Raw genomic sequence first — 15,655 nt, 5'->3', positions numbered from 1 at the left:
TTCTGGCAAGGCAAGAGCTTCACTGAAGCCTTTTCCTGGTTGTTCTCTTTAATTTTAGATGATTGTTTGATGTGAATGTCTCTAAGAGAGTTTATTTTAATACGCAGAGGAGCAGAGATAGCTCCAAATGCCTATTATCAGGAAAAAGGCATTATATGTGATGGGAGAGTAAGAAACCTTCTGTGATCATTTTTATTCAATGAAAGCCATTCCTTTGGGTGGGAGAGTCAAATGCTAGTACCCACACATGCTGCATGCATACCAGCACGAGCCGGAGGAATGCAGATTTCTGTATCTGAGAGCAGCTGCTAAGTGAAATGGAACGTCCAACAGATGGCTGCATTGTCATTGTTGGGGGAGGAGGAAGGGGAGCTATTTTGGTTTTTCTGTTGAGGGTGTGTGTGTGTGTGTTTAATAGGATGTATTCTCCTCTACCTGGATCTTTCCGGTATTTTCAAGGGCTTTTTTCACTTTGAATCTTAAAAGTGGAATAAGCACTAGAGATCTTCTGGTCATTTGACATGTAATGGGAAAGGAGAGAGATCAAGGGCACATAGCTTGTTAGAGCCAAAACCAGAACTCTTTCATTAAGCCATACCACAGAGAAGTCATGCATTCTACTTACTTGAGTACTGGTATTTAACATCAATACCAAAGCTCAAGAGAAGGAAACACTCTGTCATCTGTAGTTTCATAGTCTGAAAAGTACATGTATATTATTTGCTTTTAAAATTTTATGATGAAATTGCCTTGTAATTCTCAAATTGGAAGAAAGAATAAGATGCTTCCTAAGCAAAGTTCTATCAAGTCTATATTACATATTTTATTAGATGTTTGGGACAATATGACCAAATATAAACAACATGCTATAGAATTTTACAATTCTATAGTAGTTTCATATTCCATAGTATAAGTAGTTAAACTTGTAAGTCAAAGCTTGCAAAGGCCATGCTTACAAGGCAAACAGAAAAGTGGTGAGCTCCCATCATGACCTGTCTGCAAAAGGCCTCTATCTCCCTTATGATGAGAGCTTTGGGTAAGTTGTAAAGTCACATGGCTCACCCATTGGTTCATGTTTTTTTCCAGAAATAGAATCAATAGAGAACAGACAAACCCACAGTTGCCAGTTTGTACAGTCTTGTGGTTTCTGTCCGGGCCTACAGACTCGAGCAGGTCTACCAGATAATGAAGGCAAACTATTTCAGTTCCTGTGGGTCCAGAGCGCCTCAGCATAGTTCTGGTTTCAAACAAATGAATAACAAATTAAAAGGTACAGTAAAATAAGGGGGTGGTTAAAATATATTAACTAAAATCAATGGAAGAGAAACGTAGTTAAAATCCCTGCATTCTCAGCAATAGTCTGTGATGTATTTTGTTAATCTCTTAAAATTTATGTTAAAAGCCTTTTAGCAGAAAGTCAATATATTTGGGTAGTTGAGCAAGTACATCATCCTGTACTGATGGCTGCATTAAACATGATGCAGAGGCTCCACTGTCTTTAGGAAAAGAACAGGGGGTCCATCCAACGGAAGTCCCACCTCAAAGAGACCAGACGCTTTTCCCAAAACAGCCTGTGGAGCCAAGCCCAGTATTATGCTCTCCTCCTCTGCCTTAGGTTCCCCGCTGACGTCAACTGGAGTCCTGGAAATGAAGCAGGATCCGAATACCAGAAGCATAGCCTAATAATAGAGCAAAAATGGAGAGCAGATGGAAAATAAAGCTTCTCGATATAGTGAGACCTAATGTTATAAATTTGTTCAGGGAAAGAAAACAACAGCAACAAAGCGAAAAGGCCTGTAAACAGACTTATTGGTGCTAAAATTCTAGAATATGGCTGACTAGAAAAGCACCTAGATACTTAGAAATCACCCAGAAAAAGAATGAAAAATAAACAGGAAAACAAGCAAAATCAACTCTTGGATTAGTTTGAAACACGGCTACTAAATGTGCCCAGGGTTGAAAATGATACCAAACCCAAACTAGAAAACTAAAATAGATGATTAGCAGCTTCCTTTACCCATGATTTGTACATAACTGCACCATTGTATTTGCATCCCACCTTGAACAGTCAGCTTATGCCCATGGATAAATTTTGCTGGGACAACACAGGTGTAAATTCTGAACATGGCAGTGAAATGGTTTGGGTCAAAAGTAAAAGTTTTTTTTGTTTTTTTTTTTTTTTCCAAAGGTGCCCTGTTATACCCAGAACTCCTAGAAATGTTCTTACAAGTTACTTACCCCTGCATCCCCATTGTGTGTGTGTCTCTCTCTTTGTATGCAGTCAAAGCCATCAAAGTCTACTACTTTATCTCTTGGCATGGCTTTGACATATTCAAACACTCCATTTAATTTTCTGGGATGAGCAGCAAACTCTTGAAACAAACCTCCTCTTAATTTTTCCTGTGTATACATTTCTGTAGACAGAAATTTTTAGATCTTAATAATCTTAATAATTGGACTTGTAAACATGTTACTTTTTTATATAGACAAAGAAGGCTCAAAAACATTAAGATTGAGCTGTAATTTCAGACTATAAATACATGTTCTATCAGGAGGCCATGAAGGAACATCAAATATGTTCTATTTGAGAAACATTCTCCATTTTCTTATAAGAATGACCTTCTGGTTGGAAAAGTGATGAGGTAAAGTTTTAACACAGAGATACATTTCTCTTATTTTCACTATTTAACCACTGACAGGATTAAGGGGGTGAAGCCAATTTTAAAAAATATTTCACATTTTTGTCCTTTTACTCTAATGGTTTCTGAACTCTGTTTCTAGCATGCATAAAAAGAAAACTTGTTTCTTCAGGTAGCCTTCTTGGTTCTGCCTCTTCAACCGCTTTACTCTGCCTACCCAACATTTTTCTTTGAGTCTCATTTCCTTGAGCTTTGCTTGATCTTGTGAACCTGACATTTCAGACCCCACCTCACTCCTAGGGAGAGTTCCCTTGCCTTGGGCTTCAACTTCAGTCTCTATTCCTCATCTTGAGACTCAGCATGAGCCCAGTCCATTCCTTGCCAGGCTCCTAGATGCCCAGTCCAACAGAGCCCCAGGCCTCCTGCCAACTTCAAGAGAAGATATTGGACACCCATCTCTGTTTGGAAGGTCCTCAACCAGATAGATCACAGGGAACTATTCTAAAGTAATGAACCACTGATACAGTGTAAAAGTATGGACGTACAGACATAAGAATCACAGATGACTTTTGAGTTAGAAGACACCTAGAGGTCATTTATTTAATAAGAGAGGAAAGTGTTACTTAAACCCAGTTGATAATCTAGAATTTCTGTAAGAAGAGAGTGATATAATGTATATAAAGTGTTTTATAAACTCTTTTTATAAACTCTATAGCACTATACTGTATGCATAGTCAGTGTTTGTCTTCTAGGTAGTATGTTTGAGAGTTATTCCAGAGATGCTGCCATTACTCAAAATGTTTTAAATCTCTTCCTTAAAATTGTCATCTGAGGCAGTTAAGATTGTCACTGTACAGTCACATCTTGTTCTTATCAGTAAAGGTATTATCCAGGGCTCAGACATTCATCTCAGATTTGATCTTAAATGTCTTCAAAGGCAGAAACCATGTCTGTCTTGCTCCTTGCTCCTGGTATACTGCCTGCCACTTAGTAAGTACCTAATAATTATTTGTTCAAGGAGTTTTTTTTTTTTTAAAGATCTAACCCACCCTCAGAGAATGATGATTTGCTATGATTGATAGGCAAAGTCTCTGAAGACATTTCAAAAGAGAATTTCCCAAATAAAAATTATTTTTGAGCCATAACACTGTTGTTGGAATAAGTTCAAGGTTATTCATTAGAATGGGACAACATTCATTGTATTTACACATCTGTGTTCTGGCTGACCCCTTTATAGTGTTGCATTTATTTATATCTCACCTTTTTTTTTTTTTAAGGCATTTTGAAAAACAGCAACAAAAAGAAACCCATAACAACAACGTTAATAAAATAAAATAAAATAATGTCATTATATCTCAGATATGAATGGCAAAAAGCAGCCCACAGGGTGGGTCCCTTCTGGGTAGTTAGCTAAGGAGTGACAGTAAGTAACAAGAAACAGAGAACAAATGAGGCTCGCACCGTCTCAAGCACATGTCTGCATGCCATCTGGCCCTTGTTCCCTGTTGAGTAAAAGAGTTACTTACAGCCAGTAAGAATGCAGTCATAAGGAAACATTCGAGGGTGACTGGGGTGACGAGATTCCCAGATTGATACGGGAGTGCCCAGGAAGAAGGGCATCTGCGTGTCATGGTAACCAATCATCACTGTTTTTTGAGGAATCCGTGTGACACATAAAAGTGAGAACAGTCCCTCTCCAGTAGGCTGATGTTTTGTTTGAAAAGGAAAAAATGAGCACAACACTGAGTGGGGAAGGCATATTAATCACAAGACAAGGTTGTCCACCTTTCTCACATGTGAGTTGCTCTCAGGAGAGTCTAACAGTAGTGATTTTACAACTGTTTCAAAACTCATTAGGCACAAAGGAAAAGCCCAGTTCACAGCACAAAAACATGAACTTTCTCCCATATTTCAACTAGTTCCAGTCTACAGCATCCTGGCCAGGCTAGGATGAGGTTATATATTTTATGAATCCTGTTGGGCTTAGGGCTTGCATTAGTGATTTCTCAGTGAACATGTTTACTTGTTCTTTTTACTGCTCTCTGAAACACTGGATTAAGAACATTAAAACAGTTCCAGCTAAAAGCATAGCAAAATGTGGTACCTCATAAAAATGAAACCAAGGAGTGTTCAGAAGAAGAAATAGAGAATGCTGAATTTCTCACCAGACCACCAGCTTATTCATTTTGGAGCTACTCTGGTTTTGATGAGGACCAGAGCATGGGTGTCATTCGTGATGTGTGGTATCCACAAGAACAATAAGTCATTTCTTTTCTAGAAATAAGTTATTCCAGAGCCATAATAAAAAGAAGGAAGTATTACTTGAATTCTGAATGGTTGAAAATTTGAGTTCTGTCCTTCAGCTAAGGAGAAAATATCAAAGGCAGCTTCATGCCTGCTTTTCTGTAATCTTTCCTAGAGAATTTTTGAACTAGCATCACTCCCTTAAATCCTACCCCAAGACTGGGTTCTAGTACAATCTCCACAGTGCCTCGAGAGTAAATTTCTAAACTGCAAATATGATTCTATAACTACAGAAGTTAAAATTATTTTATGTCATCCATGTTACAGACTGAAGTCTGATTTCTAAGCTTAACATATGAAGATTTGTAAAAAACTGGCTCTTTCTTATCTTTCCGACCTCATCTTCTATAGCTCAAGCATGTACATTCTAAGCTCTAGCCATAATGAATGAATCCATGATCCCACTGTGTTCACTTATACCTTTCTTCTCTCAGAGGAAGACATAGTTTCATTCACCCTATTTTCTAGAAAACTATTCATTCTTCAGGACATAGACTCTCATTTTCTCTCTGAAGACTTTTGCCATCATTCTCACTTTCACCCCTAACCATGCAGACTTAAATACTGCCGTATACACTTCTAAACAGTACAAAATGTTTTGAACCATTTTGATGCCATTTTGACTTTGAGGGCATTTTGGGCCTGCTGGTATAATAACATTAACCTTCACTTCCAAAGTGACAAAGCACATGAGCATATATCCAATTCCGCTCTATCTCTATGGCTGTTCTCTATCCACACCCCACAGGGTAATGACCTGCTTGAAAAAGATTTGGCTTTAATTACTGTATTTGTCTGCTCCGGCTGCCATAACATAGTGTCATGGACTGAGTGCTTAAATGACAGAATCTTATTTTCTCACAATTCTGGAGGCTAGAAGTCCATGTTCAAGGTGTCAGGTGATTTGGTTTCTGGAGAGACTCTCTTCCTGGCTTATAGATGGCTGCCTTCTTGCTATATCCTCACTTGGCCTTTCCTCAGGACATGTGACATGTAAGGGAGAGAGAGAGGGAGAGGACAAAGAGCAAGAAAGAGACAGAGAGGGAGGGAGAGGACAAGGAGGGAGGGAAAGAGCTTGTTCACTGGTTTCTTTTTTTATAAAAACACTAATCCTATCAGGTCAGGGTTCCACCCTTATAATGTCACTTAATCTTAATGACTTCCTTACAGGCCTCATCTCCAAATAGAGTCATACAGGGGGTTAGGGCCTTAGTGTATGAATTTGGGGGGACATAACAATTCAATCTAAAACAATCAGCTAATGTTCTCAATATCCAACAGAAGTCCCTCCAATGCCTGTAAACATTTGTGCTTTGATTAAATGCCATAACACATAAACAGAGAATGAGGAAAACTGTTCAACTCAATCAATCTAAAGTATATACTCATTTATGTATACCATGTACAAATCCCTATTATAAGCATGCCACTCTTCTTAAGGAATTCATAATCAAGTAATCTAATTGAGAATTTAAATAGAAGTAAGTGCCAAATAAGTAGTTCAAATAATAAGCAACTACAGGGTAAAGGAAAGGGTTTGGACTCAGAAAACAAATGTGAGTTCAAAATCCAGCCCTGCCACTTACCATCTACGTGACCTTAAAGTAAGCTGCTTAATTTCTCCAAGCTTCAGTGCCCTTGCCTTTAATAACATGGCGACATAATGAAGCACGTGAGAGAGAGTTCATAAATTCACTTTTGGAAATGCTAACACCACATACACAAAGAGAGGTGTGGCTATGCCCTTAGAGAAAGCTCCTTTGACAGGATCATTGATACCTCCTTTCTTCCTAAGTGGGGAGGGCAGCTTTTTTGCAGGGCATCGCCTCCCTATGAGGCAGGCCCTGCTGCATAAGCCACATTTGCACATGCCTTTAACCATCACTCTCAAAACAGCATTTTATGCTAGTGCCCAACCAGGGAAAGAAGAGCTCTTGCTCATGTTCTACGTTTGCTTTCTTGCATGGAAGAGAATCAGCATACTTCAGTTCTGAATCAGAGAAAGTGTGGCAAAAGCAGAATGCAAAATCCTTCACAAATACCACATGGGTTACTTCAAGGCTCCACGCACTCTTGTGGAAACACTCAAGCACTAAAAGTGTTAAACCTAACACTGAAATGACTAAGTGATTTAAACATGGAGGACACCATACAGTGAAAATCCTTATTAAAGACCTATTAAATATGTCATCATGTGCTATAAGCAGAGAATTATCTGTCAATGATGGAACATTCACTCTGTGGTCAGTAGAAAAAGGGAAAGTTGACCTTGCCCAATTGGTAACTATGGCTTCACCTTACATTCAACAAGTATCAGATGATATTCCCAAATCTTAAATAAGTGTGTGGTATTTGCAGAGTTCATGGCAGCAAATTAAGTCCAGGTGGAGCTGCACAGGAAAAACAGGAAAAATGGCTCCTCACCAGAAATAAGAGAGGAGCATGGGAGGACAGATTCCGACACCCCAGGCTCCCAAACCCCCTGTTGAGAAGAAATAGACTCGTGTGTGTGTGTGTGTGTGTGTGTGTGTGTGTCACACCCCACAACCCCCCCATATACACACATGCACGCCACACACAAGCACACATTATTTATTTATTTATGAACAGCCTCACTTCTACTGACACTGGCAATGCTCTCCATTTTCATTACATGTTGAAGACAAGAATTAAGGGGTAGAAAGAAAAGAACTGTGCATTCAAAGCTCAGCTCCAGAATTGGCTTTGTATTTATTATTGCATATATATCAAAAGCAACAAAAGACCACAGTGGAAGAAATAGACTGGGAAAACCTAAATTGAAAATGTAACTGAAGCATCATGAACTGACAAATACAGCTTTTAATACGTTAATTTATTTTCTTTCTGCTCCTTAACAAATGTAAAGGTGTCAATGCATATAAAAAATATCAGTTGAGCTGCTAGCAAAATACTAAAGCTAAAGCATGAGGTGACACTCCCAGCTGCAGGAAATGTAAGTCGCTTGTCCAAATCACTGAGTGGTCAGGCATGCTTTACAAATCTCTTAAATATCTGCCTCCAAGCTCCTCACAAGGGAGTTCACACAGGCAGAGACATATTTTTTCTTCTTAATCACGTACCTTTTAAGATTCATAATTTGGGATGAGCAAAAGGCTCGGCAGGAGGTGGGGATGAATTAAAAACCATAAAATTGATGCTATCACTCTGATTGACACACCAGTAGTGCAGCATACATTTCCTGTTTGTCAGGAATGAAAGGTGTTCACATTCTGTAATAATACCTAATAATGTTTTGGAAAGACAAACTGCTGTCTGACTACATTTTAGCAAGATGGATTTTTTTTTCCCTTTCTGGCAGCACTGAAATCAGAAGCTAGAGTATATATTACAACCCTTTATAAAAGATGACCTAGATATTTAATAGCTGCAGCTATTCCAGTCCACTACCTGGACCTCCCCAGGTCTCTGATGCTATATTCTAGTATGCCTGAAATCACCATTACACCTTAAGACTAATTCAAGAGAGTGTCCAGGGAGCTAGCTGTCCAGCACTGCCATAATAAACTTAAGGGAACAAGTATCCTTTGCTACCTATAGCCGTCTCATCACGAAATTGGCCAGCCCTCTACTTATCGTTTGTCTAATCTGACAATTACTATTCTGTGCAGGGTAATAAAGAGAATCTTGTACATGTGGATCAGGAGACCTGAATCCCTCTAGCTGCCATGTCTCTGACTAGGTAAACATGAACAAGCCACTTAACCTGTCCACATTTCATACTCATTATTTTAAAGAGATGCTTCCACACGCCTTGACTACCTGATGGGCTGGTGAAAACACAAAAGCAAAATGACAGTTTTGTAACTTCATCATTTAGATCCTAAATATGAATTTATGTTTGTTAAACAAAGGATCTGGGGGATTTTGAAAGTCATCTATTTCTGGGGTGATAATTAAGCCAAAGGAAGAGGAAAGAAACAGTACAACACTAGATCTTATATGACAGGACTATATCAGAAAAAAATCAAATATAATTATAGCCATTCAAGAATTACTCCTATGGTGAATTTTGAGCCAAAGATGTAGTCCTCAACTTACTGCCCTATTATTATCAGTTGTGTTCCTATTGAGTATTGATTGTAGGCACTCACTACCTAAGGTCTCAAAATATTAAAAGCAGTATTTTGGGGAAAGGAGAATAAAGGGAAAACATGAAATAATTCTGAAAATTTCAGGAGGAAAATGGAACAGGAATGTTTGTGTTAAATATTTTAATGACACATTTTTGCATTTTAATCCCTGGGATTCTGCTGGTTCCAAGGAAGATGTCAAGAAAATAAAAATGTAAAATCAGTGTAACAATAATTGTCTAATAATACCAATTTACAAGTATTGGGCACTAACTAGAGGCTGAATAATCCTTTGTCTCCAGAATTATAAACACATATTCTGATACTTTGGAAAGCCTAAGGAAAAGTGACCTAAACAAAAAAGGGAGGATATTACGTAGATCCTGCTCTTGGTAAGAATACTGTTGCAAAAGGATCAAAAGTACTTTTGAATACAATTTATTGCTGTTGTTTTTGCTAAATCAAATAAAGGCTTTAAGCAAAAACAGGTTTCAAGCCTTCTGCTTATAATTGCACTTCATGTGACTTGACAATGCTGATTTCTGTGTAATTTTTTAAATCCATGTTTGGTAAAAAAAAAGAAAGAGCTTTTCTACCAGTTCTTCAAAGTTCTAATAAAATCAGCTTGCTGGTGAACATGCTTACAGACACGGTGCAAATTTAGTTATAGAGAAGCTCAGCAGTCACTCTACTACACCCAGTTGGTCCATGCTAAACCTGCAAGAGTTATGGTGTACCTCTTTCAGGATTTGAATGTATTTCAGTCATGGCCTGAATTAAATTATATGCACTAACACTGAAGTTAAACAGAGAATGCATGGATCACCGTCCTCATAACCTTCAAGAGGCAATCCATAGACTGCTGTCTGTTTCTTGAGTTAGATTGACAGAAACTGGAAGGAAAGCACGAGCAAAAGGGATCTTGAGTGCCATCAGCTGAAATTTACCTAAACCCCCACAGCAAAATATAATCTGGAAGAAATAAGAGGTTCACCTTTTGGTTCTAGTTAATGATAACTTGAAGGTTGGCTTAAGTAATATCCATCCCTCTACTTGCTAAGTTCCCTAAATGTGGTTCTAAAAAATAATGTTAAGTATTCAGGCCAGAGATATTTATCAGAAGGATGTGATTTAAATGGCTATGTACCTCATGGCAAGCCTTACAGAAAAATATAGGTACAAATATGCATAAGTCATATTTATATACTTTCTATAAAATTAGACTGGCATTAATTAAATGGCAGAAAAGGCAATGAGAGCATTGTTTGGAAGGTAGCTTGTTCCAAGTTCTGATTATAACTTGCTTCCCAAAGAAGGAGCCGCCCACAGCTTAGAAGACAGATGAGAAGATCATCATCACAGATTTGCTGTGAACAGCTCTGCTCAGCTCTGTCCCTGCCAGACTTGGGGCCACACATACCCTTCTAAGAGGGCTAAAGAAGATTCACAAAGAGCACTGCTTTTTGCTCCAGCTTTGGCAAGAGCAGAGGATGATTTTGTCTTTCGGTAACTTGAAACCTTCCTATAGTGCTGAGAACTGCTCTCAATAGCAAAGTTGTTATCATCATCATTACACCTAACATTTACTGAGCATTTACTACGTGCCAGGCACCAATTGCTTTGCATCTCATCTTATCTTCACAGTAATCCCATGAGTGAGTAATATAATTACCCAAATTTCATGGAAGAAGAAACCGAGGCCAAAATTTGCCCATGGTTACAAAAAAATGGTGAGTGCCAGCGCTGGGACTTGAATTCAGACAACCTCATTCTTTGAGAATTGTCACTTTTTGTAACCACATTTTAGAGTAGTCTAATCAGCTGCAGACAACCCATGGATCAGGCATTTTTAAATGCCACCCCACTTACAAATCTCTTCCTATTTATTCATTAATTGTTTGAAGAATTAAGAGTGCCAGGAACTGTCTTAAGCACTGGGAATTCAGCATTGATCAAGGCAAACTCTCTACCTGTGTCAAGCTTACATTCTATATTCTGCACACATAGCCTCCTTTATTCCTTAAAATAACCGTGTAAGTCTGAGCCCCTTAGTATCACCCACTTTTTAGACAGGGAGCCAGAGCTCAGAGAAGTAAAACAACTTACCCAAGGCCACACAACTGGTAAATGGGACGACTGGGGTTTACCGCTTAACCTTCAGACTGTTGATCCTTCATTCTGCTATGCTTCTGTTACCCAATTACTATGGTTCCAAAATGGCTTTCATTAGTTGGGTAGAATGTTAGTACTGCAGGGAAAGAAAATAAGACCAAGTTGGCCCTTTTCCTCCTAATTTATTCTCTTTTTTCCCCATTTCTTGGTCCTTACCTCTGTCATGCTTCAGGTACCCACTGTCTTCTGGTTGCCCACAATTTCCCACTTCTGTACCTTCCACACCCACCCCACAAGCCTGTTCTCTGCCCTCCTCCTGCTTTATATATTCCCCCTCTGTTCCTCACTCATCCCACATCTATACCTTAAGGTTAATCTTAGCTCTCACTCTTCACTTTAGATAGCAGCCCTGACATGTTGTAGAAAGTGACCTAAAAGGAGTCCCTTCTATCATTATACCAGGAAAGACTTGTCCCTAGTAAGTCACATATGTTATTATCTCAGAATTTCTTGAGTGAATTTTCCCATAAAAAGTCTCCCATGTGGTATTTATATTCTATAGTATTTACTGCACGCATATATATATATATATATATATATATATATATATATATATATATAGGCTAAATATGTTCCTGGATGCTGGCTAGCAAAATTTAACAGTGGGTAATATGCTTTGAATTCCAATCAACAAAACTACAAGTGACCTCTGGCAAAGATTTCCTCAGTAACACATTCCTGTCTTCACTATTATTCACAATAAAGAGTGGGAAGCAGGAAAATTAAAAAAAAATAATAATAAATTTAAAAAATAAACATGTTATTCCTTAATATTGGAGAAATAGGGACCAATGTAATAAGCACAGTGTAGAAAAAGATAATTTTTTTAAAGAAAGAAAGAATTTAAACTTACAGGTGGCAGCAGTAGGGGCTGTAGGAGACAAAGATAAACATTTCTGACTTGAGAGATTTTCAGATCTACAGAGAAACCCTGAATGCAAATGACATTCAGGAACCTCCTCAGTTGGACCCTAATTTTTTCACTTGGGGTAAGCCCCATAAGAATAAAGAACACATCTGATTTTGCTCAACATTATATGAGCAGCTTTAGCACAGGGCCTGAGACATTGTAGGCACTTAAAAATGATTACTGAATGAAGGAATGTCATTCTCGACTTCTCTTCAACCACCCTCACGATCTCCTTCCCAATCAGCAGAGCCCTCTGTTGACCAGTATTCCTTAAGCCTGGGTTTCCACACTGTGCTTTTCTTTCAAGCAGTAACCTTTGTCTGTATCATCTTTTCCTCCCTTCCAGCCCTGGTGAAATGAGATTCTTTAGGCCAATGTGAAAATTGTTTCTTATGATTCTCCTTGGCTGGGATTTTGGCTTGAATACAGAGAGGCCAGCCCTTGCCCACAACATCTCAAGTTGGGACAGTAGGTGACCCACCCTACCCCTTGCTGGCAGGGCCCTGGGCTGTTTGGCCAGGTTTGGGAGAGGGCTTCTTGCCCACCTCAGATACAAAGTATATATCACCATAGAGGTTGTGTCCCTTGGAGGGTGCCCATTCATTTGTGCAAAGGGGAAACTACCTTCCTCACCCTGCTGGCCCCCACATTATCATTGTACAGTGGGGACTCTGAATGTTATGTAGCCAGTGCTAGATCTGAGAAGAAAACAATTGTGTCTTCCTTTAAGCAAACACTGCAACTTGTCCCTATAGTTGTTGAAGAATTCTCTAAGAGTAAAAGGGCCTTCACTAGTCATCTCAGCCTCTGGTTTTGCACACAGACTTGTTAACTGACTTCAGAAAGGAAAAATATGATTTTATTTCACACAAAAATGTAAGCAATCCCAAATCCAAATTTACTTGGACAGATCAGAAAATGGACTAAATAACACTGATTCCTTTTCTTTTTTTCTAGAATTATCATTCATCTTTTTCAAGAGGAGAATATTATAAATTTACTATGCTACTCATAAATGCCTTTCTGCCAGATTAATAGAAAACCTTTAGAAGCTGGACTTGTAACTTATTCTTGGATATGGTCTTCCACAAACAATTGGGTACTGTTCAAATATAATGATTATACTATTCATTCATAACTATCATCTCCCAACTATTTACTGTGTGCAAAATATAATAGCAGGTACTGTTAGAAGCTTATCCCTTAGTTTAGGCTTTAACTTGGCCCTGCCCAAGACCACTGTAGGCAGTTGCCCACCTAAAAGGGGAAATGGGAACTAAATGCAGACTTTACCCTATTTGCCAAACCACATACCCTGGCATGGGGTTGGCTGTGTCCACCCAAGGGAAGCTGCACCTTCTTCCTAATTTTCACAAAGTACCCTCTTGACCCTGCCCCTCCTCCTTCTGCACAAAACTCTTAAGCTGCATTTGGCCCATTTGTGATTTCTTTTCTCTCTCCAGAGTCATCAGTGTTCAGTGGAACATCCTTTCAGTTGCATGAAGATGCCAAACTAGAGGAAAGAGGACACACCATGTGATTTCCCAAGGGCCATCATTTCCCAAGGGATGGTTGTGACTGAGAGGACACAAAAACAAACAGTCTAAAACCAACAGATATTCCTGTCTAAAGTATCTTTTTATAGCACAGCATAGCTGTATTCAATATAAAACAAGGAGAGTGATAACTGAATGTGAATTACAAAGCAGAATTTTAACCATGATACATGAGTTAGTAATACACGTGAGTTAAACTCATGATACATGAATTAAAGAAAATAACTGGAACCCCTTTTCATATTTTATTGTCAAAAGTTTTACCAAATAGGTGGTTTATTTGGAAAAGTAGCACCTCTTTGAAATTAACTCTTGATTTGTAAAAGTTCAGATTGTTCCTATCTACTTGGTCAACTAACAGTGATTATTTTTATTGCTATAAGCCATGCATGTTGGTCTTTGAGAAATATGCCATTAATCATGGTTAAATTGTATACGCTCAAAAATCTCTAAGACCTGCAATAAAAAAAACAAAATCCAAAAATGTTGTAAAATTATTTATTAGTCTATAAAAAGTTGTGTGGACTTTCTACAAAACCAGCAATTGGAAAATGACAAAATTGTTATTTTAGCCCTAGAGAATCTTTACACATTTACCTCAAAGGGAGGAATAGAGTCAATTACTTCTATTTCAAATAGATACTCCCTTTGACAAGTATGCAAATCATACTGGAACTATACATCTGAGCTTTTTAAGTGTGACAACTCTGAGATACTACTTGGTAAAGAAGATTGTGCTATTACCTCTCCAGTCTGTTCTCAAAGGGAATAACACTCATGTTTCCAAGGCAGAGAGAGCACCCAGAGGTGAGGTTCTGTCCACTCCTGCTGTGGACTGAATTGTGTTCCTCCCTCCACCCACCAATTTATATGTTGAAGCCCTAATCACCAATGTGAGTATATCTGGAGATGGAGCCTTTAAGAAGGTGATTAAAGTTAAAAGAGGTCATAAGGGTCGAGCCCTAATCCAGTAGAACTCTTGCTCTTTTAAGAAGAGGAAGAGACATCAGAGCTGTTTCTCTGCTATTTAAGGACATTTTGAGAAGGCAGTCATCTGCAAACCAGGAAAACAGCCGTCACCAGAGTCCAACCATGCTAGCAACCTGATCTTGGACATCCAGCCTCCAGAACTGTGAGAAATACATTTCTGCTGTGTAAGTCACCCAGTCTATAGTATTTTGATATGGCAGCCCAAGCTAACATAACCCCTTAAGTAACCTAGCCAAAAATTATTATTATTTTTTCAGCAAATAAGGAGAAAGAAAAAATGTTTTATAAAATTTTAATTTTTGTAGGGTTGCCTGGGTGGCTCAGGCAGTTGAGCATCCAAATCTTGATCTCAGCTCAGGTCTTGATCTCAGGGCCCTGAGTTCAAGCTCTGAGTTGAGCTGCATGCTGGACATGGAATCTACTATTTTAAAAAAACGATAATTTTTATAAGAAAAAATGTGAATAAAACCATCTTTGAAAATTGAGTTCTCTTTATTTTTTGTAATATACAGCCTAAGAAAATTTGGTGTTCTTGCTATTCAAACATAGTTTCAAAAGAAATAGCATTGCTTCTGCAAATCTTATATAACTTGATACCAAAATAGCAATCCAATTAAAAAATGGGCAGAGGACATGAATAGACATTTTTTCAAAGTAGACATACAGATGTCCAATAAACATATTAAAATATGTTAAACATCATTCATCATTAGGGAAATGCAAATCCAAAACACAGTGAGATTTCCCCTTATTATCTATCAGAATGGCTAAAATCAAAAAGATAAGAAATAACAAGTGTTGGTAAGGATGTGGAGAATAAGGAACCTTTGTGCTCTGTTGGTGGGAATGTAAACTGGTACAGCCACTGTGGAAAACAGTATGGAGTTTCCTCAAAAAATTAAAAATACCATATGATCCAATAATTTTACAATTTTTACCCAAGGAAAATAAAAACACTAATTTGAAAAGATT

The 15,655-nt window shown here is 38.2% G+C and overlaps 1 long non-coding RNA gene across 5 annotated transcripts in view; it reads left to right on the top strand.

The window, feature by feature from the left end:
- The window catches only part of LOC123608157, a 179,208-nt gene extending 164,040 nt beyond the window's left edge, over positions 1-15,168 (top strand). For 2 of the 5 annotated variants that reach the window (XR_006717122.1, XR_006717123.1), the window contains 5 exons: positions 9,358-9,447; positions 10,369-10,561; positions 10,700-10,785; positions 13,095-13,236; positions 13,601-15,168. This is a non-coding gene — a long non-coding RNA (uncharacterized LOC123608157). The remainder of the gene's footprint in view (positions 1-9,357; positions 9,448-10,368; positions 10,562-10,699; positions 10,786-13,094; positions 13,237-13,600) is intronic. The other 3 variants (XR_006717125.1, XR_006717127.1, XR_006717124.1) reach the window with 3 other exon arrangements.
- Positions 15,169-15,655: the final 487 nt, after the last annotated feature.

This window comes from Leopardus geoffroyi, chromosome A1, assembly GCF_018350155.1.
Source record: "Leopardus geoffroyi isolate Oge1 chromosome A1, O.geoffroyi_Oge1_pat1.0, whole genome shotgun sequence".
Lineage (NCBI taxonomy): Eukaryota > Metazoa > Chordata > Mammalia > Carnivora > Felidae > Leopardus > Leopardus geoffroyi.
Note: the sequence above shows the minus strand (reverse complement) of the source record. Positions and strands in the feature narration are given on the sequence as shown.